The 25,569-nt window shown below is 45.5% G+C and overlaps 5 non-coding genes across 5 annotated transcripts; 3 read left to right on the top strand and 2 right to left on the bottom strand.

Moving 5' to 3' along the window:
- Positions 1-9,902: 9,902 nt before the first annotated feature.
- On the bottom strand, positions 9,903-9,984 carry TRNAS-UGA (transfer RNA serine (anticodon UGA)). Its single transcript has one exon. It is a non-coding gene; the product is annotated as a tRNA-Ser (tRNA).
- Positions 9,985-17,279: 7,295 nt separating this feature from the next.
- TRNAL-CAA (transfer RNA leucine (anticodon CAA)) lies at positions 17,280-17,388 on the top strand. Its single transcript has 2 exons — positions 17,280-17,317; positions 17,343-17,388. It is a non-coding gene; the product is annotated as a tRNA-Leu (tRNA).
- A 6,681-nt stretch (positions 17,389-24,069) lies between these two features.
- On the top strand, positions 24,070-24,141 carry TRNAQ-CUG (transfer RNA glutamine (anticodon CUG)). Its single transcript has one exon. It is a non-coding gene; the product is annotated as a tRNA-Gln (tRNA).
- Positions 24,142-24,579: 438 nt separating this feature from the next.
- On the bottom strand, positions 24,580-24,651 carry TRNAD-GUC (transfer RNA aspartic acid (anticodon GUC)). The gene has a single exon. It is a non-coding gene; the product is annotated as a tRNA-Asp (tRNA).
- A 207-nt stretch (positions 24,652-24,858) lies between these two features.
- Positions 24,859-24,930, top strand: TRNAD-GUC (transfer RNA aspartic acid (anticodon GUC)). Its single transcript has one exon. It is a non-coding gene; the product is annotated as a tRNA-Asp (tRNA).
- Positions 24,931-25,569: the final 639 nt, after the last annotated feature.

Genomic DNA, 25,569 nt, shown 5'->3' on the forward strand with positions numbered 1-25,569 from the left:
ATTGCATTAGGGTGTGCACCCTAAAGCACAAACTCACTCCGCGCACGCGCGTGTGTGTGTGTGTGTGTGTGTGTTTATATATATATATATATATATATATATATATATATATATATATATATATATACATACATACATACATATACACACACACACTCTCTTGCTTGCATAGTGTAGGAGGATTGGATCCAGGGCCAGTATTAGGCTTAGCGTGGCCCTGGGCAAAATCAGAAGTGGGGTCCCAAAAGTCGTAATAGTGCACTAATCAGATTAGCACATTTTTGGTCACTTCAAATACCATAAAAAATATCTAAAAAGCAAAAAAAAAAAAAATGGTACTGATAAAAACTACAAATCACAGCGCTAAAAATGACCCTCATACATCCCCATATACAGAAAAATAAAAGTGCTATAGGGATCAGAATAGTACAATTTTATATTTTTGTATTCACATTAGGTTGGCAGCATAGTTCCCCCACATTAGGTTGGCAGTATAAATCTCCCACATTAGGATGGAAATATATTTCCCCCACATTAGGTTGACAGTATAGTTCCCCCACATTAGGTTAGTAGTACAGTTCCCCCACACTAGGTGCAGTACAGTTCCCCCACATTAGGTGCAGTACAGTTCCCCCACATTAGGTTGGCAGTATAGTTCCCCCACATTGGGTGCAGTATAGTTCCCCCACATTAGGTTAGTAGTACAGTTCCCCCACATTAGGTGCAGTACAGTTCCACCACATTAGGTTGGCAGTATAGTTCCCCCACATTAGGTTGGCAGTATAGTTCCCCCACATTAGGTGCAGTATAGTTCCCCCACATTAAGTTAGTAGTACAGTTCAAAGGGAACCTTTTAAATTATTTTATTCACATAACACTCGTGGCAATGATTAAAATCCGTGATAGCCACCATGCACTACTTATAATGCTGCATCCATATTTTGTCTATAGAGATGTATCACACGTTGTAATCCATGTATTGCTCTAGGCCACAGGTTCCTTTTGCGCTATTAATTGTTTTACACAATATTGGGAGACCTAAACAATACGGTACGGTTAAGTACTTCAGTGGATTACTTAGTAGTACAGTTCCCCCACATTAGGTTGGCAGTATAGTTCCCCCACATTAGGTTGGCAGTATAGTTCCTCCATATTAGGTGCGTAGTATAGTTCCCCCACATTAGGTTTGCAGTATAGTTCCCCCACATTAGGTTAGTAGTACAGTTCCTCCACATTAGGTGCAGTACAGTTCCCCCACATTAGGTGCAGTACAGTTCCCCCACATTATGTGCAGTACAGTTCCCCCACATTAGGTGCAGTATAGTTCCCCCACATTTGGTGTAGTATAGTTCCCCCACATTAGGTTCAGTACAGTTCCCCCACATTAGGTGCAATGTAGTTCCCCCACATTAGGTGCAGTATAGTTCCCCCACATTAGGTGCAATATAGTTCCCCCACATTAGGTGCAGTATAGTTCCCCCACATTAGGTGCAATATAGTTCCCCCACATTAGGTGCAGTACAGTTACCCCACATTAGATGCAATATAGTTCTCCCCACATTAGGTGCATTACAGATAGTAACTGCAACTCCCAGCATGCCCTGATACAATCTTGGTCTGCTCTGCAGCTGTCCCAAAATGAATGCATTGCTTCCCCAGGACTCAGGAGTATAGTGCAACATAATGGGAGTTGTAGTTTTGGGTCAGCTGCAAAACCATAGACTGTATCAGGCTGATACAGCCTATGGTTTTGCCGCTGACCCAAAACTAATTTTGGGACAGCTGCAGAGCAGACCGAGATTGTATCAGGGCATGATGGGAGTTGCAGTTAATACTAACTGTAATGCCCAGCATACCCTGATACTATCAGGACATGCTGGGCGTCACAGTAGTAACTGCAACTCCCAGCATGCAACTCCCAGTATGCCCTGAGCACACCACACATGCCCAGGCTCACAGCTCAAGACTACATCCCCATCATGTACGATTGTGACTGTCTATTATATGTAGCCTACATATAATAGACAATCACACATGATGGGGATGTAGTCCTGAGCTGTGAGCCTACATATAATAGACAGTCACAATCATACATGATGGGGATGTAGTCCTGAGCTGTGAGCCTACATAATGTAGGCTCACAGTTCAGGACTACATCCCCATCATGTATGGCAGCAGGCCAGCAGCCACTTACCGGCACTTGCTGCTGCTGCAGGCCTCTCTCTCCTTAGCCGCCCTCTCCAGAAGCCCAGACTCCAGAGCTGGGGGCCCGGGCTTCTCCTGTCCTTGCCCTGGCAGCGGGCCTCTCCTGTGCGGGCTCTCCAGAAACAGTGCGCGCGTGCGTCATCACGTCATGTGCAGCCGTGCGCTCTGACGCCTGACCCATCAGCCCCCGCGCTCTTAAAGCGGCCCCGGGCGGCATGTAAGGTCAGTCAGTGTAGGGATAATGTGTGTAGTAGCGGTTGCGGCGCCGTGCGGGGGGTGGTGGGGGGTCGGGCTGGTGATGTCGGGGATGTCCGGTGGGGCTGGGGTTTAGCAGTGAGAGAAAAAAAAAAAAAGTCCTGCAGCAGCGGGCCGCGGCCGCGGTGATTAGGGTGTGCCTGTGCACACCCGGCACACCCCGTGCGCACGCCTATGCTGCTGAGCCAATCTACAGTAGTAATTCACTGAGCCTCTGATATGGACTGCCGAGATGCAGGAGGGGATAAAAAAAACACAGGGGGCGCTCCCTGATAAGGTGTATCCACCGGTGCGTACCCTTCACCACACCCAGGTGATACACCGACCTTGTAGGTAGCTGCGCTGGGATGTGCAGCGCTGGAGAGAGTAGAGATGGTTGCGATTACTGGCTGCTGCACACTTGCAGGTATCGGACCCCAATATTGGTGACCGATGGAGAGCAGTGGAATGAGTAATACGTTTAAAAAAAATGGTTGGGTGAGGCGCTGCTCAGTTTTTGGTCAGGAAAGAAGGACTCTAGAAGCACAGGACAATAAAATTTTTATTGGTATAGCAGGGACAGCGCGTTTCGGCACACACTAATGCCTTCCTCAGGTCCATTTACAGTCCTAAAAGCAAAATAAAATCATATATATACACATGTAGAAAATGTACTTGCTTTGAAGAAGAAGAAAAAAAAGAGAGAGAGGCAGTGTTTTGCCATTGTTTAAAATGTGTTGCCACAAGGTAAGCTTAAAAAGAAGAAGATAAAATATCAACTGTTAGGTAGCAGGGTGCTAGTTGGATGGCGGTGCATGTAGGTAGATAAAAATCCAAAGGGAATATTAAAAGCAAGGTATAGCAAAACTTATTGGTGTGCTGTAAAAGTACGAAAAAGATGCCAAAAAGTATACGTACACACTGCATAGTGTAGTGTGATCATATGTAATTATATAATGACGTAGTGCGGTGTCAAATGGAAAGTATGCAGTTTTGTAATATGAGCAGGAGAGTATGTAGAAAAATATACAAAAATATGTATATTTTTGGACATACTCTCCTGCTCATATTACAAAACTGTATACTTTCCATATGGCACTGCACTACGTCATTATATAATTACATATGATCACACTACACTATTCAGTGTGTATATACACTTTTTGGCATCTTGTTGGTACCTTTATAGCACACCAATAAGTTTGGCTATACCTTGCTTTCAATACTCCCTTTGGATTGTATCTCCTTTTATAAGTGACCTATACCCACCACCATCCATCTAGCACCCTGCTAACGGCAAAACACTTTCTCTCTCTTTTTTCTTCTTGTTCAAAGCAAGTACATTTTCTACATGTGTATATATATGTATTTATTTTGCTTTTAGAACTGTAAGTGGACCTGAGGAAGGCATTAGTGTATGCCAAAACGCGTTGTCCCTGCTTTTGGTCAAAAAGGGTTTAGTAAGTTTGTCAGGGTCTTTTAGCGTCTCTCTAGCCTCTAGACCTAATAAATGTATCATAGTATCCCTCACCTCCGTCAGTGTGGGTACCGTGTCAACCAACCAATGGCGTAATAAGCACTTCACCCCCACCAGCAGGAAGAGATGGATGTCTTTGGAGGCTATGTTGGATGAAGCACCGTCAGTGTTTGGAGTAGGAATATAATGAAATATGAAGTGTAGCGGTTCTAGAGGAATATGCACATTCCATATGTGTGAAAGAAAGAACTTGATATCTTTCCAATACCCCTGTATCCTGCCACAGGTCCATAGGCAATGCCAGAGGTCCGCTCCATCTAGATGACATTTTGGGCAAGCTTTTAAGTAATGGGGAGGTACTTCCCAGTGGGAGAAGTTAAAAGCATAGATGGCCTTATGTAGAAGTTTGAAATGCATTTCTCTCCAGTCCTCCCCCACTACAGCGCTCCTGACGTGTCTTAGGCCCTGCAATAGTTTAGGAGTCAAATCGTCCGTGTGCAGGACAGGAACCCAGTGATCGAATAGTTTGTCAGCCAGCCCCCTTGAGCTATGTTCTCTCAAAATCTTGTATATAGTAGATAAAGAGAGCGAACCAGTGGGCCGAGCCAGTAAATCTGCAAACTGCACCTCCCCATGGACTTCATCAAAAAGGCGGGCTCTGGATCTACAAAAAGTCCTAATTTGATAATATTGTAATACATGAGAAGAGGGGAAATGATACTTGTCCCTGACTTCCGGCCATGTCATAAAGGTACCCCTAGGAGGCAACAAGAGGTCTCCCAATCTCATAATCCCCCTTTCTTTCCATGCGTTAAAAAGTTTGTTAGTATGTCCAGGGGCAAATGATGGGGAATTCCATAAAGACATGACCGGGGAGATACTAAAGGGCACTCTATAGAGTAGTCTAATAGCTTTCCATGCTGCAATTGTGTCCCTCAACAGTACACTATGCTTGACCGACGGAGGGAGCTCAGAGTATTTGGAGTGTAGCAGAGCCACGAGGTCCCATGGTTCCGTCATTTGCCTATCTATAGTCAGGTCAGAAAAATAAGAGCTGTTCATAATCCAATCCCTCGTGTGCCTATAGAGAGCCGCTAGGTTATAAGTGCGAATGCATGGCAAATTCAGTCCTCCAAGATGTTTACCCAACTGAAGCTTGCTATACGCTATGCGTGATCTCCTTCCCTTCCACAGAAATTTAATTATAAGCGACCTAAGTGTACGGATGTCATCATGTCTGAGCAGTAGAGGTATCGTCTGTAGCGGGTATAGTAGCTTGCCGAAGCACATCATCTTTACCAAATGCGCTCTACCCACCACAGAGAGAGGAAGAGTGGACCACCTATCCAGATCACCTTTAATCCTAGTGAAAATAGGTTTATAGTTAAGGTTATAAAGAGCAGATGGGGTGCGCCCTAATTTTATGCCTAGGTATGTCATGTGTGATGTCGGAATTTCAACCTCCGGTATGGACACACGTGGGATGTTTCCCGTTCTCAGAAACAATAACTGACATTTGGAAGGGTTTATTCTAAATCCCGAGAAGGTACCAAAATCTTGAAGCAGATCTAGGACACGCTGGACGTGGAGGGCCGGTGAATCAAGAAAACTAGGACGTCGTCCGCAAAACAGGTAAGTTTAATTTCCCTAGATCCCGCCCCAATTCCCCGAAAATCTGCAGTGGAGAGCAGGCGACGCGCCAGGGGCTCCAAGGCCAAATCAAAAAGGAGAGGCGATAATGGGCATCCCTGTCGCGTCCCCTTCTGTAAATGAATAGTCTGTGACAGGAAACCTGGGGTATATACCTTTGCCACTGGAGCACTATACATAGTCTGGATATACTCCCTGAAAGTCCCTCTAACCTTGAATCTGTCCAGGACATCACCCAACCAAGTCCAGCTAATGTTGTCAAAAGCCTTTTCGGCGTCAATGGCAAGCAAAGCTGGGGGAGACCTGGAGGGATCCATCCTTCCCGCAATATCCATGGCTGCCACCACTGCTCTGATGTTGGTCACAGCCGACCTTCCCTTAATGAAGCCAACCTGATGTGCGCCTATCAGTTTGGGGAGGATTCCTGCCAGCCTATCTGCCAATATTTTAGAAAGCAACTTACAGTCTTGGTTAATGAGTGATATCGGCCGATAGGATGACGCGGAATCAGCTGGCTTGCCCGGTTTGGGTATGACCTTGATATAGGCCATGTCCCCAGAGGATAACATCGTCTTGTCTGTGAGAATAGAATTGAACACCTTCACCAGTGTGGGCGTAACCTGTTCCCCTAGTAATTTATAAAAGTCCGGTCCAAACCCGTCTGGGCCCGGGGCCTTACCTCTCTGCAGCCCCCCGACAGTGGTCCGAACATCCTCCGCAGTCACCGGTGCATTCAGGGCGGCAAGATCATCTTCAGATATACGGGGTAGATCAAGGGATCGTAAGAGTTCAAGGCCCCTATGCCTATGCACCTCATCCCCCTGATATAGTTTCTGGTAAAAATCCCCTAAAATTTGGTTGATCCGTTTGGGGTGAGTAGTAGGGTTCCCATGAGTGTCTCTCAGGCACCTAATGTCTGGTATGGGCCTCCAACCTCTCGCCAAGTTAGCTAATAACCTACCAGCTTTATTCCCATATTTATAGTAAGTGGCATTTCTCTGGTCTCTGAACAAAGCGTCCAACCCCTCCTGCTTTTCCAAAAATTCTGTCCTGGCCCCTACCCAACTATCTCTATTCTCAGGACTGGGAGAATCAAGGAAAGTTGTATAAGAGTTCCTTAGAGTCCACGTGGCCAGCTTGAAGGCGGCCACAGCAGCCCTCTTCTTATGTGCAGCATACGCCATGACTCTCCCCCTCAGCTCGGCTTTTGCGGTGTCCCAGAACAATCTTGGGTTGTGCTCATGAGCAGAGTTTGTGGCACAGAAGTCCATCCACCACCCATTCAACTGTGACCCAAAGTCAGAATTGGTAGCCAGAGCTAGGGGGAAGCGCCATAAAATATCCTGACCCTTGGGGACAACCGGAAGGATTGTAATCAGAACCGGGGCATGATCAGAAATAGCAATGTCAGCAATCTCCACATCCAGCACCCTATGCAATAAAGAAGACGAGGACAGAAAGTAATCTATTCGGGACCACGTGTTCCATACCGGTGAAAAGAAGCTGAACTCCCTCCCGTTCGGGTGATAATGTCGCCACGCGTCTGTGAGGTCTGTGCAGTCCAGTAGGTCAGCTAACCAAGAGTCCCCTCCCCCTCTGCGGTGTGTCCCCTCCTGATGTCGCCTCCTGTCCTCCACACCGGAATGTACAGTGTTAAGGTCACCCCCGATTAGTACATCCCTCTCTGAATCGCCATGAATTGCATTTCGCAAATCCCTAACAAAAGGGGTCTGATTGTCATTGGGAGCATAAACACTATATAGGCTCAAGCGCCCCAACTCCGAGTCCATGACTATGTGACATAGCCTGCCTTCAGTATCGCTAGTTTTAGAAATGAGCGTGTGTGCAAAATTCTTCCTTATCAGTATAAGGACTCCCGCTTTCCCCTGTACTGCTGGGGAACCATACACCTCCCCTACCCACATTTGGCGCATCCTAAAGAAGTCCCCTTCCTCTAAATGTGTTTCCTGGAGTAGTGCAATACTGGCCCTTAGTTTATGTAGATGACGTAGTACCATCCGTCTCTTAGCTGGGGATCGCAGACCCTTCACATTCCATGTTATTATAGTCATTCCCACTCAAAATGTAAGGTTACACACCTCAATGGCCTGGGGGCAAGCGACATCCTTCCGTCCAACCACACAGTATACAGTCCCTGTGAATGATATCTGAGAAAAGACAGGTGAGGAGCAATAGTGAACATAAACATACAACAACAAATCAAAAATAGAAACCAGAACAGGAGGGCATTGCGCCCTCTCCCAGTGCCAATGTGGTATCGGGCTTCACTTTTTTCGTTGATGGCAACTAGTGGGGCACTGAACCACTCAAGCAATGTCGTGGTGTACTCAACAATCAACTGGTCCCCCCCTCCCACCCCTAGCCCCTCTGAATATTGGCCATTCCCCCTACCCTCGATTGTCAGTAGACCACAAGTGGGAGTACAGTAAAAGGGAGCAACAAAACACCTGTACAAAAATAAAGAGAGCATCAAAGTGGCCGTTATAGGTAAACAACCCCCCCCCCCCCGATGAGCCCCGCAGCAAAAGGCTGTTTGAAATAGAGACAGGGTGTAACCCATCCTCATATATAGCTACAGGACTATAGAATAATAATACAAAGATAAAAATAAAAAAACAATGAAAAAGGAGCTTAATAGAGCTCATCAGAGTCAGGCCTCGGTCATCCTTGACGCACAGGCCAGAGCAGTTGGGCCTTTCCTGAGGCCACTAAAACTCCTAAACAGTCCAGCAACAAGCAGTGCAAATCAAATCTGACTGTCAATATAAGCAGGTCATCCTGTAGGGTCCGGAGTGGTGGCTGTCTTGTCATCACGTCTGCGCTTCTGCGCAGATCTCATTGAGATTTCCATGTCCTCAGCAAAGTCTAACAACATGGCGGCAGCTTCGGGAGTTTGGTATGTAGAAGAAGTACCGTCTTTCATAAAGACTCTCAAGATAGCAGGGTACTGCAGGGTGAAACGAATCTGCTTTTTAACCAGACTGGTGCAGATGGGAGCAAAAGATTTACGTCTCTGAGCCACTTCTGCTGAATAATCACCAAAAACAAGAAGCTTATGTCCCTGAAAAACAAGTGGAGTGAAACGTTTTTTAAAGGTGCGGAGGACCAGATCCTTGTCCATGTAATTGAGATAGCGGGCGATTACTTGGCGCGCTCTTGGGGCCCACCCTATGCGCCCTTTCTATCAGGAAGCCACCCTCCAAGCCAAGCGCTTTAGGTAGATCAACAGAAAAAAGCATACTAAGTTGGTTGTGTGGCACTGTTTCAGGGAGCCCCACCACCCTCAAATTGTTCCTCCTAGATCTGTTTTCCAAATCCTCCACTTTGTCCTGGAGAGCTTGCTGGGATTTAGATAGGATACGTAGCTCTCTGGTGACAGTATCTACTTCATTCTCCATATGGACATATTTGCGGTCTAAATCACTGATCTGCGCAGTATGCGTGGCCACTTCTAATTTCAACTGCGCCACAGCCGTTGAGATGGAAGTCGCAATGGTGGCTGTAATTTGTGGGGAGATCAACTTCCCCATCTCCATAGCATATTACTTTCCTGTCATTCCCAAAGATGGGATAATTGTGTCCATCACCCAGCTTACTTGCGCATCCTGGGCTGCCTGCGTCTGTGACTGCTGTGCCTGTAGCTGCTGCATCTCCAGCTCCGGAGCTGTGCCGTCCGCCGCCATCTTAGGAGGAGCGCTGCTCGGCGTCTGTGAGGCAGGTGAGGACTGGGGGAAAGCGGTGGTGCCGCGCTTGACAAATTTCTCCATTTGAGAGATGTGAGGGGAGATCTGGGCAACAGATCAACCCCTGAACAGCGGTTCAAAGTGTCGGTTAGGTGGCGGTAGCAAGGCGGTGGGACGGAGCTCCCGCTGCTGCGACTACTCCATCAGCGCGCCGGAACCGGAAGCTTTCTTGGGTACTTTATGCCTTAAAAAGCAGCTGGGGTTAATTTTTTAACTAATTAACTTGCGTTCTGTGTTTACTACTAGATCAGTACTTCTATTCCAGGTCAAAGGGAATCCTTTAACCCGTCTGGGTGCACAGGTTTATATTATTGAAGCACACTTTATAGCTGTTCAAGGTAGTCAGCAGAAACAGTGACACCTACAGGAATAAATAAATAAAAATAAAGTACTAATGAGAGTGTGCATATGAGCAAGTTAAAGTTATAGTCCGTATTGTACCTATCGCTAAGGTTTACTGCGTTTAATTTGATAGAGATAGTAACATGTTGAAATTTGGTGCTAAAAATCGTAGTCAGGGGAGTTTTTTGTGATTTGCTTCCGCTAAAGTTGTACGCCGCATAAAAGAGACCCGTAGTCGGCAGGATTTGAACCTGCGCGGGGAAACCCCAATGGATTTCAAGTCCATCGCCTTAACCACTCGGCCACGACTACTTCACAGGGAGCATACCAATTGCGACCGAATTCTCTTTACCTGTTCAGGTGTTCCGCACATTAAAAATATAAAATTAAAAATACAACAGCTCACAAGGGAAATCTACGCTTATTCACACTGTAATACATTAGAAGTGCAGGTAACGTGCAAGGGTATACGTATACGGTGCAGTCAAATCTGTTTGTTGCTGGGGTTATTGCAAAATTGTGGCAAATAAAGTGTTAGGCAGTGATTATCACTCTCTTAACGTACTGACTGGGCCAAATATGTGTGTTAATGCATAACTAATGAATAAAATGCATAGATTATGCATAAATAATTTATGCTGTATAAGGGTAGGGTCACACATTGCTTTCCCGCCATCAGCCAATGTGCGTGGTGAGGTTTGGAGGTGGGGACAGTGCCTCAAAGTCTTTCCGCTCACACAGGGCTGCCGCGCGTAGCCCTGTGTGTCTGCTCATAGGAGAATACGCAGTTTATTTCCAGCTGTGTAGCGAATTTTTTACAGCTTAAAATACTCTGCGTATACGCTACATGTGACCCTACCCTAACACTTTAAATATGAAAAATGTTAGTATATACTGTTCACATAAATAATGCTGCCATGTAACATTTACACAGCCAGAATTTAAGGTGAACAGCACTTAAAATGTCCCTGTCATTTAAAGAGACAAACATTTTGATTGGTGCTGATCAGTAGAACGAGCAGGGAGAAGCATGCAGTTATACTTTACTGCCCAGCTTGCATTGATCTCTGTCCAGCCCATAATAAGTCTAGTGAAGCTGGATAAGAATTTCTGTAAGCTGGGGAGCGAAGCAAACAGCTGCATGCTTCTCCCCGCTGGCCTACTTATTGGTGATCGACCGGTATGTAACTTCCCAGAACCCAGAAGTGTACTAATGAGTGAATGTATCTATGCCTGTGTTCTACAAGTTCATATAATATATATATATATATATATTTATATATATCTGACATCAGGCCTGTCAATTACACCTAATCGCGCCTCAATAGAAGTGGCTAGTTCCAAGCAGTTAACCCCTGAATGACCAATGTGCATATGAAACATGACAATTTTAAGTCTTTTTTTTTTTTGCCACATTTAAACATATCATAGGAACCATTATATTAAGCTCGTTTATGTATTGCTGGTTGCTGATATAGCGTATATCTAAGTACAGTGACCCCCCGACCTACGATGGCCCCGACATACGATCATTTCAACATATGATGGCCTTTCAGAGGCCATCGCATGTTGAAGGCAGCATCAACATACGATGCTTTTGTATGTCGGTGCCATCGCATAAATGGCTATCCGGCAGCGCAGACTGCTTCAGCTGCCACCGGATAGCCGTTTACGGTGCCCCGTGCCCTGTGCTGACAATCACTTACTTGTCCTCGGGCTCCGGCGCGTCCTCTTCGGGATCCCCTGCATGGTCGGCGCTCTCCATCGTCGTCATCACGTCGCTGCGCTCGCTGTCCCGTCATCCAATAGGAGCGGCGTGCGTAACGATGTGATGGCGGCGAACGAGAGCGAGGATGTCGGGGAAGCAGAGGCCTTGCCGGAGCGTCGGGGACACCCCGGGGACGCGGCGACAGCGACGGAAGGCGACATCCAGGGCAGCGGTGACGAGCGGTGACGGTCCTGAGCGGCGGGGACAGGTGTGTACAACTTCAACCTGCGGACCTCCAGATGTTGCAAAACTACAACTCCCACCCCGGGGACGCGGCGACAGCGACGGAAGGCGACATCCAGGGCAGCGGTGACGAGCGGTGACGGTCCTGAGCGGCGGGGAGAGGTGAGTACAACTTCAACCTGCGGAGCTCCAGATGTTGCAAAACTACAACTCCCAGCATGCCCGGACAGCCGTTGGCTGTCCGGGCATGCTGGGTGTTGTAGTTTTGCAACATGTGGAGGTTCGCAGGTTGTAGACCACTGTCCTATACTTTACATTGCACGGATCCCTCAACATACGATGGTTTCAACAAACGATGGTCCATTTGGAACGGATTACCATCGTATGTTGAGGGACTACTGTAACATGTTTAATACTGCTCCTTTAATAGCCTTTTGTCAGTAGCACTGCCAGCCCTGTCAGTTCTCTTCCAATTCAGGACTCTACAGAATCTGCTCGGGAATGCATTGCCATAAATGGCGCATTTCCAAGCGGTCCTAGCGCTGGCTTGTTGTACTTGTGCCTGTAGAATAACTGTTGGGAAATTTTCTGCTGTGTAAACATAACCTGTATAGGCCTCAAAGCACTAGATCTAAATGAGAAGGTGGGAGGGTGGTGTCTTTTCCAGGGGTGTACAGAAGGTGGTCGACTATAGAGCTGTAGTTCCTCAATACAACCCTCAATCTCCTGACTTCAGTAGCAAATTACAGCGGCCGTCTATACATAAGTATAGTAGAGGAGAGGCGCCACCGTGTGGTAAAGATATTTATGGAAAAACATAGGAGAGATTTATGAAGCAGGCTAAAAGCAAATTATTTTGTTTCATTTTTTTTTTTTTTGTCCAAAGCAACCAATGACAGCACAGCTTCCATTTCGTATTCTGCTCTTGACAAAATAAATATTTGCCGTGCGTAAGAAAGTTGTTTTTCTTGTAGACAATGCATGAACAATAGAGAGAAAGCATCATCATATGATATAGATACAAATGACATGAGCCACAATCTGGTAAGTACATGCAAGTGCGATAAATACAATTCTGTAGGGTATCGCTTCTCGGCCTTTTGGCTAAGATCAAGAGTAGTACCTTTCCTGTTAGTTGGCGGTGTTGGAGACCAACAAGGCAGGATGGGGAACCACACAGCGGGGCAGGTATACCAGGGATGGTTGTAGAGAGCAGCAGCCATCCCTGAAGCATCCTGTTCCTGCTGGATCTGGCCCTAAGGTCCAGATAGAGTAAGAGCCAAATGTGCCCTGGGGGTGGTAGCCCCAGCGTGCCGGAATTCACTTGGGAGTTCGTCGCCCCACTTGAAGGATAGCATACAGCACCCACTTTTTCTCTCACTCTTCTAGGCACTCTCCTTTTGTATCCCGGCCTTCTCGCTAGAATTGGGAAATTTTTATAGATCTGTCCGGATGTCCGGGGAATGTTACGCTGCGCACATTTATTACTTATTTATTTTTTGGGTTCTTTATTTCACACTAGGATTGGTCAGGGTGCCGTAGCCCTTCTGGATGCCCCTCCTATCGGTCTATGGGAGGTGTGTGGCCATTAGGTTCCTCACCTCCCTACCATGCCCCAGGCGTCCTTGCTTTGGCAGGGGTGCCAAACTGGTTTTACTGGATTCTCGGTGACAACTTGGTTTTTGCCCAGCTGTTCACCAGGAGCACATTTGGTCCCTAAGTAGCTTCGGAGAAAGGGGACACTGTACCTGGAGCCTTGCAGAGGCCAAATAATAAATGCCAAATAAGTGTGCCATATAATAAACCTGTGCAATCATTTGCTCTTATGCAGTACTTCCCAACCAGGGTGCCTCCAGCTGTTGCAAAACTACAACTCCCAGCATGCCTTCAGCTGTCCGGGCATGCTGGGAATTGTAGTTTTGCGACAGCTGGAGGTACACTGGTTGGAAAAGAAACACTGTTCTAGTGTATTATAAATGATGAAGAATCTTTAACCCCTTCCCTTGGCATGTCTTCTGGGCCTTAATGCCCAAACAATTATTTTTTTCTATCGGTGCCTTCCAAGTGCCGTAATTATCTTATTGATTAATTTAAATTCTTTTTTTTTTTTTTGCATTTGCAGGGGAAATGGAAATAGAATATGATTTTGTCATTCCTTGTTTGCATTTAAAATAACATATCTTTTATTCCGTGGGTCAGTAGGATTACAGTGATACCAATTTATTAGTTTTGTGGGTTTATTTTTAACATTTTACTACTTTGGCACAATAAAAACACTAAACAAAAGAAAATAAATTTGTGTTCTCACATTACAAGACCTATAACTTATTTTATTTTTTTTCGCCCAATGGCCCTAGGTTGGGCTCAACTTGTAGTTTTTATTGGTACCAGTTTGGAATACATATGACTTTTTTTTTTAATGTTTTTATTTTTTTGGACAAAATGCAGCAATCATGTGTTGGGCTTTTTTTTTTGTTTTCAATTATTGCATTTTTTACTATTCCCACAAGGGGACTTCAACAGTGTATTCTGCCTGTCAGCATAACACTGATAGGCAGTGTATCTGACGTACTGCCTTCCTGACTGCCATGAAACCCGTTGGCACTGTCGCACAGGGACTCCTCACATACAGAGGGCATGATTTGACCACAGCAAGTGAGGAGTTAATCTACCAGGTATGGAGGTGTCTGTGTTCATGGTAGTCACATGGAGCCAAGCTTGCATGGTCCCTGCATAGGAGGCCCGCGACACCTTATTCTAGACCTGCTGTCTCTCCAATTAGTACCGTAAATGAATGCAGTAAAAGACGTATCAATGGTCATTAATAGGTAAAATGTTTTGATTATTATTTAAATAGTTTGTTTGTCATTAGGAATGAGAGGGCTTTCCTCTAAGGCTATGTTCACATGGTGCAATGTCCGCACAGAAAATCTCTGCACGGACATTCCACAGGCAGAACATACTGGTCCTAGAATCGCTTGGAAATGTGCCGTCTCATAGACCTGGAATCAGTATTTCCACGGCTGCTGCGGAAATTCTGCCATGTGAACAGAGCAGCAGAATCCCATTGAAATCAATGGCACTCTGCTGCTGCGGAACTCCACACAAATTTTTTATGAATTTATTTATGAATAAAAATGGCTTCTCCTAACTTTGTAATCGAAGTGTGCTGCGGACCACATTTTGTGTCTCTGTGGAACCGATCCAGCTGGAGAAGTTTAAAACCATCTCTGCCCGATTCTCTTCAATACAATGACCCGAACAAAGTCAGCTAGTGACGCAGTTTGGGTCATTTTCTGGCCGTATCTGAATTTTGGCAAGGACTGAAAATCGTGGTCTGCTGTGGTTTTCAGAACCCTGCTAAAAATTGGATACAGAAGGGTATATAAAAGAAAAAGAAGGAGGGCAGCGCCTCGTATAATCCTGCGAGTATAGCAGGAAGAAGGTCAGCGAATGTCTTGAAGACTCTCACCTATTGCATGTAGGTATCAGGCACATAACTGACAACGGGGTGGTCTTTTAGGATGGCAGGCCACAGGAGCTTGACCGGAGACTCAGGCAAGAGGTCCGGTAAAACGATAGGCAGAGATGCAGAAAAAAGGACTCCAAAGCAAGGGCGCTATTCCAAATAGCATACGGTGGATGAAGTTTTCAATTAAATAAAATAAAACTAAGGAATGACTCAATGGACTAGCAGAACTTGTACTTTATTTAAAGCAAAAGTGGTCTGCATATACATCCATAGGCAAGACGCGTTTCTGGTACCATTCTACCCTTTATCAATTGCAGATGTGTCTATCAATCTGCAATTGATAAAGGGTAGTATGGTACCCGAAACGCGTCTTGCCTATGGATGTATATGCAGACCACTTTTGCTTTAAATAAAGTACAAGTTCTGCTAGTCCATTGAGTCATTCCTTAATTTTATTTTATTTAAAACTTCATCCACCGTATGCTATTTGGGATAGCGCCCTTGCTTTGGAGTCCTTTTTTCTGCATCTCTGCCAAAAATTGGATACAGTCAGAGAATGACCCGAACAGAGTAACTAGCCCGCTTTGTTCTGGTCATTGATAGAATGGGGTCCGGCACAGATACGTTGGCAAGTGGTTTTCAGCTTTTCTGGCTGGTTCCGTGCCCCAGTGCCAGAAAACAAGGTGTGCCTTATTCTTCTGTATGGGACAATCTACACTAATACGGCATTTTATAAAACAGAGGTGTAAGGTTCTGTTCACACCTTGGAATTTGCGTCCCATGCGCCCATGCGCTGTGCATGCGGCGGCAGTTCCCCGCCTGATTTTTCTGGCACGGAAATTCCAATTTCTGTGTCCGCAGAATGAACCTGTCCATTCTTTCTGCAGACTCCATACGGAATGAATAGCCGTCTATGAGATGGCGCATTCCCGTGGGGTCCTAGTCATATTGTGTCGGCACCCGCAGTCTGCAGAATGTCCGCATGGAGATTTTGGATGAATGATGCACAGAAACTCCTCACAACTCTCTCCGCTCCTGGTGGTTAGAGAGTGAACCGGACCATTGTCTGTTCTGTCCCGGGAGACCCGCTACTCTATTCCTTCCATAAAACGACGGTAGGCTAGATACGCGACTCTTAGGCTACGTTCACATGGCGGAACATTTCTGGACGGACATTCTGCAGACAGCGGGTGCTAGGACCTTTTAGAAATGTGCCGTCTCAACAAAAAGAATTGACATCTCTATTCTTTCTACAAAGGCCGGAAGCAGAATTTCTGCGGCAGATGTTTCCGCCACGGAAATTGCGCTATGCACCCAGGCTATATAGTGTGGAGGTTTCCAAACTGTGGACCTCTAGCTGTTGTAAAACTACAACTCCCAGCATGCCCGGACAGCCTTTGGCTGTCCGGGCATGTTGGGAGTTGTAGTTTTGCAACAGCTGGAGGCTCACAGGTTGGAGACCACCGCTATAGCGCAGCCCACAAACTGCCTATATGGCGTCACAGTGCGGCACGTAAACCTATCACTACACGGTTCTGTATATAAAGGCATACATGGCTCAGATCAATGGAGGAAGGGAAAATTAAAAACTGTTGTTGCCCATAGCAACCAATCACAGCACAGCTTTCGTTCACTTCAGGCAACACCGACAATTTTGATCAATAAAGTTTTATCATCTTTGTTGCCGATGGCAACCAATCAGAGTTCGGTTCTTTAGTCTGTGCTTTTCTCTAGGCAAACCTAAAAGCCGCGCTCTGATTGGCTGCTGTGAAGGTAAATGTTTCACAACAGGCTATCCTTAAAAACTACAACTCCTATCATTTCCCGGGAAACACTGAGGCTCTATTTTCACTCGAAACAAGCTGCCGCATCTGTATGCCCAGAAAGCAAAGCAACCAGACAGAAGTGCCTCACTATGACGTATTGCCAGCTGATAATTATGACGTATAAACCCATTACGTAAACACACACGTCAGGCAGAAGAACAATTGCCTGGACTGACTAAGCAACACAGACAACTAAAGCTTGGATACGGCTGAAAGCGGTGACGCGGTTCGTGAGGTAAGCGCTGGCTACCGCGGCTCGTGTATGACGTTCCAGCCACTTAATTACGTGCAGACGTCACAGGCAGGAGAGTTTGCGCCGCAGCCCTATGTACAATCAGTGAGCCCTTCTCCTCGTGGTGTCAGGATGGCCGAGTGGTCTAAGGCGCCAGACTCAAGAGGCATTCTCTTCCCTAACTGGGTGTTCTGGTCTCCGTATGGAGGCGTGGGTTCAAATCCCACTTCTGACACATCTTTTGTATTTCGAAAATTGAATTATTAATTTTTTTTCCTTTTAGAACATAAAAAAATATGTACATTTTTTTGTTTCTCATAACTTTTCCTAAACCCACCAGTGAAATTTAACCCTTTACAGTAGTCACTTGAATTTCATTCTTGATATGTTCAGTTATATTTTTCATAGAATTATCTGCTGTTTCTGGCTAGTTCATTTAGTAACTATTGTATTTTTGTATTATTATGCACTGATGTTATTTAGCTATATAGTTAAAGGGGTATTTCGGCGGTAGGGTTCATTGTTTCTTTTGATGCCCACAGTGGTGTCCCCCTCGGATTGGCTGAGCTACACTGTGACGCATTGACCCCTGGCGTCAGGAAGAGGATTGGACCAGGGATCCTTGCAGCGATACCAGAGCCACTGGGGGGAGTGGGAGAGGTAAGTAAAGCGTATCAGAGTAATTCAGAGTATCCCAGACTTCATCAGTTTTATGCTGCCATCTGTTTGGGCAGCATAAGGGTATGTTCCACTATGTAATTCGGAATTCCACTCTGAGAACATTACCATTAGTGTGATGAATGAGTCTTCCGCGAGAATCTCAGGAATCTCAGCGGTGGACACTTCCGTCTCTGAAATTGTTCCACAGAAAGAAGAAACATGTTCCTTCTTTGCGCGGAAGTCTGCGAGCACTGGTGATGGCGCAGTGCCGCGCGGTCCTACTGCCGAAGTATTTTGGCAGCGGCCGCCAGAATGGAATCTGCGAGCGGAGATTCCGCAGTGGGAATGTACCCTAAAACTGATGTCAGGTTAAAGGAAAACTGTCACTAAACTCCCCCGGCACTAACCACAGGTACTGGCTGGTAATGTGGGGGACGCTGATCAATATGCTGCCTACCATGCCCGTATCCGTCCCACTGTTCGCCCATTATTCTTGATATGCAAATTATCTTCTAACTGGCACGGGCGGGGTTACAAGGCCCCATCTGGCACTGTGACGTCAGCGCCGCTCGACCGCAGCCCTGCCCAGCTCATGAATATTCATGCCCTCCCTCCGCCTCTCCCTCTCCTCCCTGCTCTGTACAGGACTCCTCTGCGCATGTGCCCGCTTCCTGGGTACACCCGGAAGTGGCCTCAGCACAGTAGAGTCCTGTACAGAGCAGGGAGGGAGAGCATGAATATTCATAAGCCGGGCAGGGCTGCGGTCGAGCGGCGCTGATGTCACAGTGCCAGATGGAGGCATGTAACCACGCCCGTGCCAGTTAGAAGATCATTTGCATATCAAGAATAATGAAGATAATGGGCGAACAGCGGGACGGAAACGGACATGGTAGGCAGCATATTGATCAGCATCCCCCACATTACCAGCCAGTACCTCTGGTTAGTGCGGGGGGAGTTTAGTGACAGTTTTCCTTTAAGGGTACGTTCACACGTACACAGATTTGATGCACAGGATTTTCTGCTGCAGATTTCAATGTAAACTAAATGACTGAGCTCCGCTTCTAATCGGCAGTTACAAATCCTGCGCATCAAATCTGCGCAGGATCCTGTACGTGTAAACGTGCCTTAAAGATACTATAATAAAAAAAAGCCTTTACTTACCTTCCCCACTCCCCCAATGGCTTTGGTATCTCTGCTGCGGTCCCTAGCTCAATCCTTTTCCTGGGGCCATGGGTCGATTCATCACAGTGTAGCTCAGCCATTCACTTAGCAGTTCTGTGACACATCGACTTCCGGTCCCAGGAAGACGATTACACCAGTAGCCGCAATACCGGAGGAAACCAGGGACGTAGATAAGGGTGCATTCACACCACGTTTTGCGCATCCAGCAGCTGGATCCACACTGGGCTCTATTCAAGTCAATGAGCCGACCAGAGTCAGATAGTGATTCCGGTCGGCTTATTTTCCAACCATATTCGGTTTTTGAACTGGACTGAAAACTGTGGTCTGCTGCGGTCGTCAATCCCGTTCAAAAACTGGATACTGCCTGACCAGAGTGACTAGCTGACTCCGGTCGGCTCATTGATATGAATCGGGTACGGCCCGGATCTGACCGGGGTCCTACAGCAGGTGGTTTTGAAATTCTCTTTCTGTATTCTGCTGCTGGATGTGCACAATGTGTGAACGCATCCTAAGGGTATGTTCACACTGATTAATATTTGCCTGGAACTCTCGCGGAAAAAATCAGCTAAAAAATTACTCTTTTTCTCTGCGCGAAATGTGCGCGGAATTCCGCACAGAAATCAGTGCGGAATTCAGCGCGGTATAGGAGACATTATTTTTTTTAGGAGACATTATTTCCCCGGAAATTCAGCGGGAATTCTGCGCAAAATCCGCGCAAATTCCGCGCGAAAGTGTGGCGGACTGAAAAAAAAATTACATTCAGTTCTATGGGGTTAGGACGCGAATTCCGCATGAAGAAAGAACATGTTCATTCTTCATGCGGAACGGAATTCAGTGACAGAATTCCGCTAGCGGAAATTCCTCAGTGTGAACAGAGGAGCAGAAATTGAATGACATACTATGGGGTTTTTCACTGCTGAATGAATTGGAGAGGAATAAGCGAGCAGAATTACTCGCAGAAATTCCTCTCCAAACCTTCAGTGTAAACATACCCCAGTGGTCTTCAACTTGCGGACCTCTAGATGTTGCAAAACTACAACTCCCAGCATGCCCGGACAGCCGTTGGCTGTCCGGGCATGCTGGGAGTTGTAGTTTTGCAACATCTGGAGGTCCGCGGCTTGAAGACCACTGCCCTAAGGTTTAAAAAAAAGTATACATTTATAAGGGACAGGCTGGGTATCTTTTTTATTTTATTTATTTATTTATTTTTTAATAACACCCTACCGCTGGAGCACCCATTTATAGCTAAGTTCACATTAGTGTCAGAGTTCCTTTGCACAGCGGACACCAATGCATCCTACAATGGATCCCACTGACTTTAAATGGGGTCCGTCTGGTTTCCGTTTGATGTCCGTTGTTTTGCAGGAGTTGAGTGAAGTAAAAAAATAAAATAAAAAAAAGCCTCCTCGCCTGTCAATCATGCCTGCAGGGTGCGATTACCGGCTAGGCGCCGTGACTAGTTGCGTCCTACTCCTGGCCCGGATGACTACTAATTTACCATCCAGAGCAAGGTTCACAGACGTTATTAACTTTATTATGATGCCTCTTACACACTGCGCTTGGTTTTATGCCCCCGATCCTGATGACAGGTTCCCCTTAAAGCAGTGTTTCCCAACCGGGGTGCCTCCCGCAGTTGCAAAACTACAACTCCCAGCATGCCAGGACAAAATAAAGTGAGTGAAGAAGAAATTACAATGATGATTTTCTTAAATAAAAACAAAGTTTCATGACTGTACAATAACTATGTGCATCATACTAATATGATCCTTTTTAGTTCTTCACTGGTTCAAGATCTCTGCTTGCTGTCAGTAGATGGAGAACTTCTTGTTTACGTCCACTTGCTGGAAACCTGTCCTGATCATGTCATGTGAAACATAAAGTCACGCCCCCTTCCCATAGACTTTCGTTGAGGGGGCGGGCGTGACGTCACGAGGGGCGACCCTGAACACGGAAGCCCGCATGCAGCGTTCGGAACAATAAACTTCCGGACGCTGGGGAGCGGAGCTTCTGAAGCAGGGCAGCGGAGAACCCCTTTAAATGGGCATTGTCATGAAAAATTCTTTTTGATATGTGGTAGTACTTAAGTACTACAACATCTCTCTAATATACTTTTATTTAAAAAAATGCTTTTAAAACATTTTAAAAGCAATTTGAAATTCGGCCACTAGGGGTCGCCCTCCTAGTGGCCGAATGCAGTGGGGGGGCGGGGGGGGGGGGGCAGCCAATAGATGTCAGGGCATGCTGGGAGTTGTAGTGGTGAAACAGCTGGAGGCACCCTGTTAGGAGAACTAAGGGCGGAAGTCGGACCCCCCAGCAGGCATCAGTGACGTGGTACCAGGCAGACTAAATGCCATTTTTAAAATAGTAAAAAAAAAAATAAAGGCAGGGAGGGTGTTAGGGATAGAAGGGCAATAGGCAGGGATAAAAAACAAACAAAAAAAAAAACATGATGGTGGGAGCTACCCTTTAAGTATTTTTAACTGTACTGTCTGCTTTCTTATGTGGAATATATGTGTAAATAAAGATTTTTTTGATATATGGACATTATGGGTGCGCGCTGTTTTGCGTATTTCTTTCTTCTTGGATAAACTTACTGACCACGACACTACAGTTGCCAAAAATACCAATTTGATTCATTTTCATATGTTGCGCGCGACTTGGTCAGCATTGACCCCAATGCATGTCATGTGACTCCGATGCCAGTTTGCGACTTTTCTCCCATTTATCTATTTGTTATTATTACAGTAAAATGGCAACTATAACATGTGACAGCAATTCACAAACAAATCACGCACATATTTCGGTCATACAACTACAGTTTGGTGTTTTGCGCTACCAAATGTTCTTATACTTACAGTTTTAGCTCTATTTTAATACTTTCCAAAATAAATAAAATGCATGAAACATGGACAATACATTGAACTACTGTACTGGAGTGTAGTTACTTCTTTATTAGTGTACCCTGCCATAGGGCAAGCAGTAATAGGATGGGAGGCCAAGGGCCCTACTGTAAGCACTGACTGCTCTCTTACCCAATTGGTACCCCACCATTCATGGGGGGCTGTATAGCAGCCTAGATCAGTGTTTTCCAAACAGTGTGTCTCCAGCTGTTGCAAAACTACAACTCCCAGCATGCCCGGACAAAGTGTTAGGGAAAACACTGATCTAGACATGCCCCATTTAAAGGGGTACTCCATTGCTCAGCGTTTGGAACAAACTGTTCCGAATGCTGGAGCCGGCGCCGGAGGGTCGTGACGTCATAGCACCACCCCCTCATGATGACACGTCCTGCCCCCTCAATGCAAGTCTATGGGAGGGGGCGTGACAGCCGTCATGCCCTCTCCCATAGACTCGCATTGAGGGGTTGGGGTGTGACATCATGAGCTCCCGGCGCCGGCTCCAGCATTCGGAACAGTTTGTTCCAAATGCTGAGCAGCGGAGTACCCCTTTAAAGGGGTACTCCCGTGGAAAACTTTTTTTTTTTTTAAATCTACTGGTGCCAGAAAGTTAAATAGATTTGTAAATTACTTCTATTAAAAAATCTTAATCCTTCCAGTACTTTTTAGGGGCTGTATACTACAGAAGAAATGCTTTTTCTTTTTGGATTTCTCTGATGTCACAAGCACAGTGCTCTCTGCTGACCTCTGCTGTCCATTTTTGGAACTGTCCAGAGCAGGAGAAAATCCCCCATAGCAAACTTATGCTGCTCTGGACAGTTCCTAAAATGGACAGCAGAGGTCAGCAGAGAGCATTGTGGTCGTGACATCAGAGAAATCCATAAAGAAAAGCATTTCCTCTGTAGTATACAGCCCGTAAAATGTACTGGAAGGATTAAGATTTTTTAATAGAAGTGACAAATCTGTTTAACTTTCTGGCACCAGTTGATTTAAATTTTTTTTTTTTTTTTTACACGGGAGAACCCCTTTAAAAAGGCCAACAACGGCCATCCGCATAAACAGGGGGAGCCCCTTAAACAAGGGGAACCCCACCCAGGGCACCTGCCTATTACAATATGTAAACTACTGTCACAATGGTAATAATACAAACTACCACATCAATACATAATTAATCTCAGAGCACATAGCCCATACACAACCCCCTGAGGAAGTTGCCGATGGGCAACGGAACGCGTGGGGTCTTAGGGGGGCACCTGCCTGGTCATTCCTCCATCGACTGTCCTGTGTCATCTCCAACACATTATTCCTACATGTTGCAGGTTGTATATGGGCTCTGAGATGAATTATGTATTGATGTGGTAGTTTGTATTATTATCATTGTGATGTAGTTTACATATTGTAATAGGCAGATGCCTGGGTGGGGTTCCCCTTGTTTAAGGGGCTCCCCTTGTTTGTGCAGATGGCCGTTGTTGGCCTTTTTAAGTGTTTTTAACTGTTCTCTCTGCTTTCTTCTGTGGAATATATGTGTGAATAAAGATTTTTGGATATATGGACATTATGGGTGTGCGCTGTTTTGCTTATTTCTTTCATCTTGGATAAATATGTTGTACTTGATACATGTAGCAGCACCCCATTTTGAATGAATGGTGCTGAGCCCACTCACACTCTCGTGGTCAGTAAGTGACACAACAAGTCGCAACGCAATCGCATCGACAACCATTAGATACGACGTTGCAATGCGATATTGTAATTATCGTGTCCCTAGACCAAAGTCGTAGTATTGCCCTAGCCTAAGGGTATGTTCAGACAGCGCAATGTCCATGCCGAATTCTGTCAGAATTTTCCGCACGGACATTCCGCTGCAGCAGAGTCCCGGAGCCTGTAAAAAGTATAGACTTCTCTATTCTTTTTTTTGCGGAATTGGCACCGAAATGCATTGCCACATTTTTGAGCGGTCCTGGTGTTCACCGGAATTTTCACATGTGCGAAATGTCCACCCGTGTTTATTTCAGGGGGACATTCTGCTCACTTTACACCATGTGAACATGGCGACTGCTTGGAACCCTGCAGCAAACAAACAGGACGTCTCCAATCTATATAACAAATATTTACCGGTGAACACAACCTTTCCAGTGTTCCCTTCAATTAAGTGACTTACTGGAGGTTTCATCATGTGAGGTTCCATGGTGTAATGGTTAGCACTCTGGACTCTGAATCCAGCGATCCGAGTTCAAATCTCGGTGGGACCTAGTGTTTTATTTTTTTTAAATCCCACTTTGGTGTCATATTTCAACACCCAGTCCTTGCCCAAAAGAAAATTGAAGATTCTACCAGAAATGTAATAGCCATCTGAAAAGCATAAGCATGATTTGTGTCATTGTAGCAATCAATAACAGTAACATGTCCTTTTATAGAAAGAAGCTGACTTTATGAGCACTGAGGGGAGGGCAGCTAAATCTGCTTTGTCTGATTACTCATAATAACCTTCTTATCGATTCTAATCTTAGAATTCCCTATCAATGTTTTCCCTTCAATGTAGTTCAATGTTAAAAAAAAATTAGGACAGACATTTTATAGTGTGTGAACATAGCCTAAGGCATAGTCTCAGCATATGCCTTAAAGGGTTACACTGGGGTTAAAAAAATTAAATTAGTAAAATATATTTAAAAGAAGAAAAAAAAGTCAGCCTCCCCGTCGGGGAATCGAACCCCGGTCTCCCGCGTGACAGGCGGGGATACTTACCACTATACTAACGAGGATTGGCACGTACTTGTGCCAACTTTATGGTAACGAGACTGTACAGCAAAATCTGAATATTGGTAAAAGACTTCAATTATTGTGAGAGTGGTTTGGTTTGTTACCTCTTTAGCTTCTGCGCATGCACCATGAGGGGAGGAGGGGGAAATCATGGGATCACATGAAACCACATGAATGAGACTTATTGTTAAGATGCAGAAAACAGCTAATCCTCGTTAGTATAGTGGTAAGTATCCCCGCCTGTCACGCGGGAGACCGGGGTTCGATTCCCCGACGGGGAGGCTGAATTTTTTTTTTACCTTTAAAGATATTTTACTAACTTAGTTTTTGAATTAAAGAAGGCTAAAGGCATATACTGAAACGATGCCTTAGGCTATGTTCATACACTATAAAATGTCTGTCCCAATTTTTATTATTTTTCAACATTGAACTCTACATTGAATTCACTTAGGAAATCAGGGCATAGTTTTATTTTTGTAATGCCAAAAAATATACATTCTATGAGCATTTTTATGTATTTTTATGTGCCTAAACTAGTTGAAGAACCTTAAAATTGCAAGCGAGGACGTGATGTGCAGAGGAAAAATGCATAAAATGCAATAAAAAAAAAAAACACACATAAAATGCGCCATAAAATAAAAAAAAGTGAGATAAATAAATAAGAACTCCCTCGAGGGCCATAATAAGAAAAAGGTTGAAAATTTGAGGCTCATTTTACGCGTACATTTTTCAGATTCAATACACGTTGTGACAACCTAGCTTTATGGGCGGTCGACCACGTTTTTGCCTGCGGTCGGGAAACCGCATACGGCCGAAAACGCAGCCGAACGGAGGCTGCGGTTCACTCCGGTCGGCTCATAGACATGCATTAACTACGATTAAGCCCCGCCCCCGCTCCTCCCAGCCGTATACGGGAACCG

The sequence above is a fragment of the Hyla sarda genome, chromosome 6, assembly GCF_029499605.1.
Source record: "Hyla sarda isolate aHylSar1 chromosome 6, aHylSar1.hap1, whole genome shotgun sequence".
Taxonomy (NCBI): domain Eukaryota; kingdom Metazoa; phylum Chordata; class Amphibia; order Anura; family Hylidae; genus Hyla; species Hyla sarda.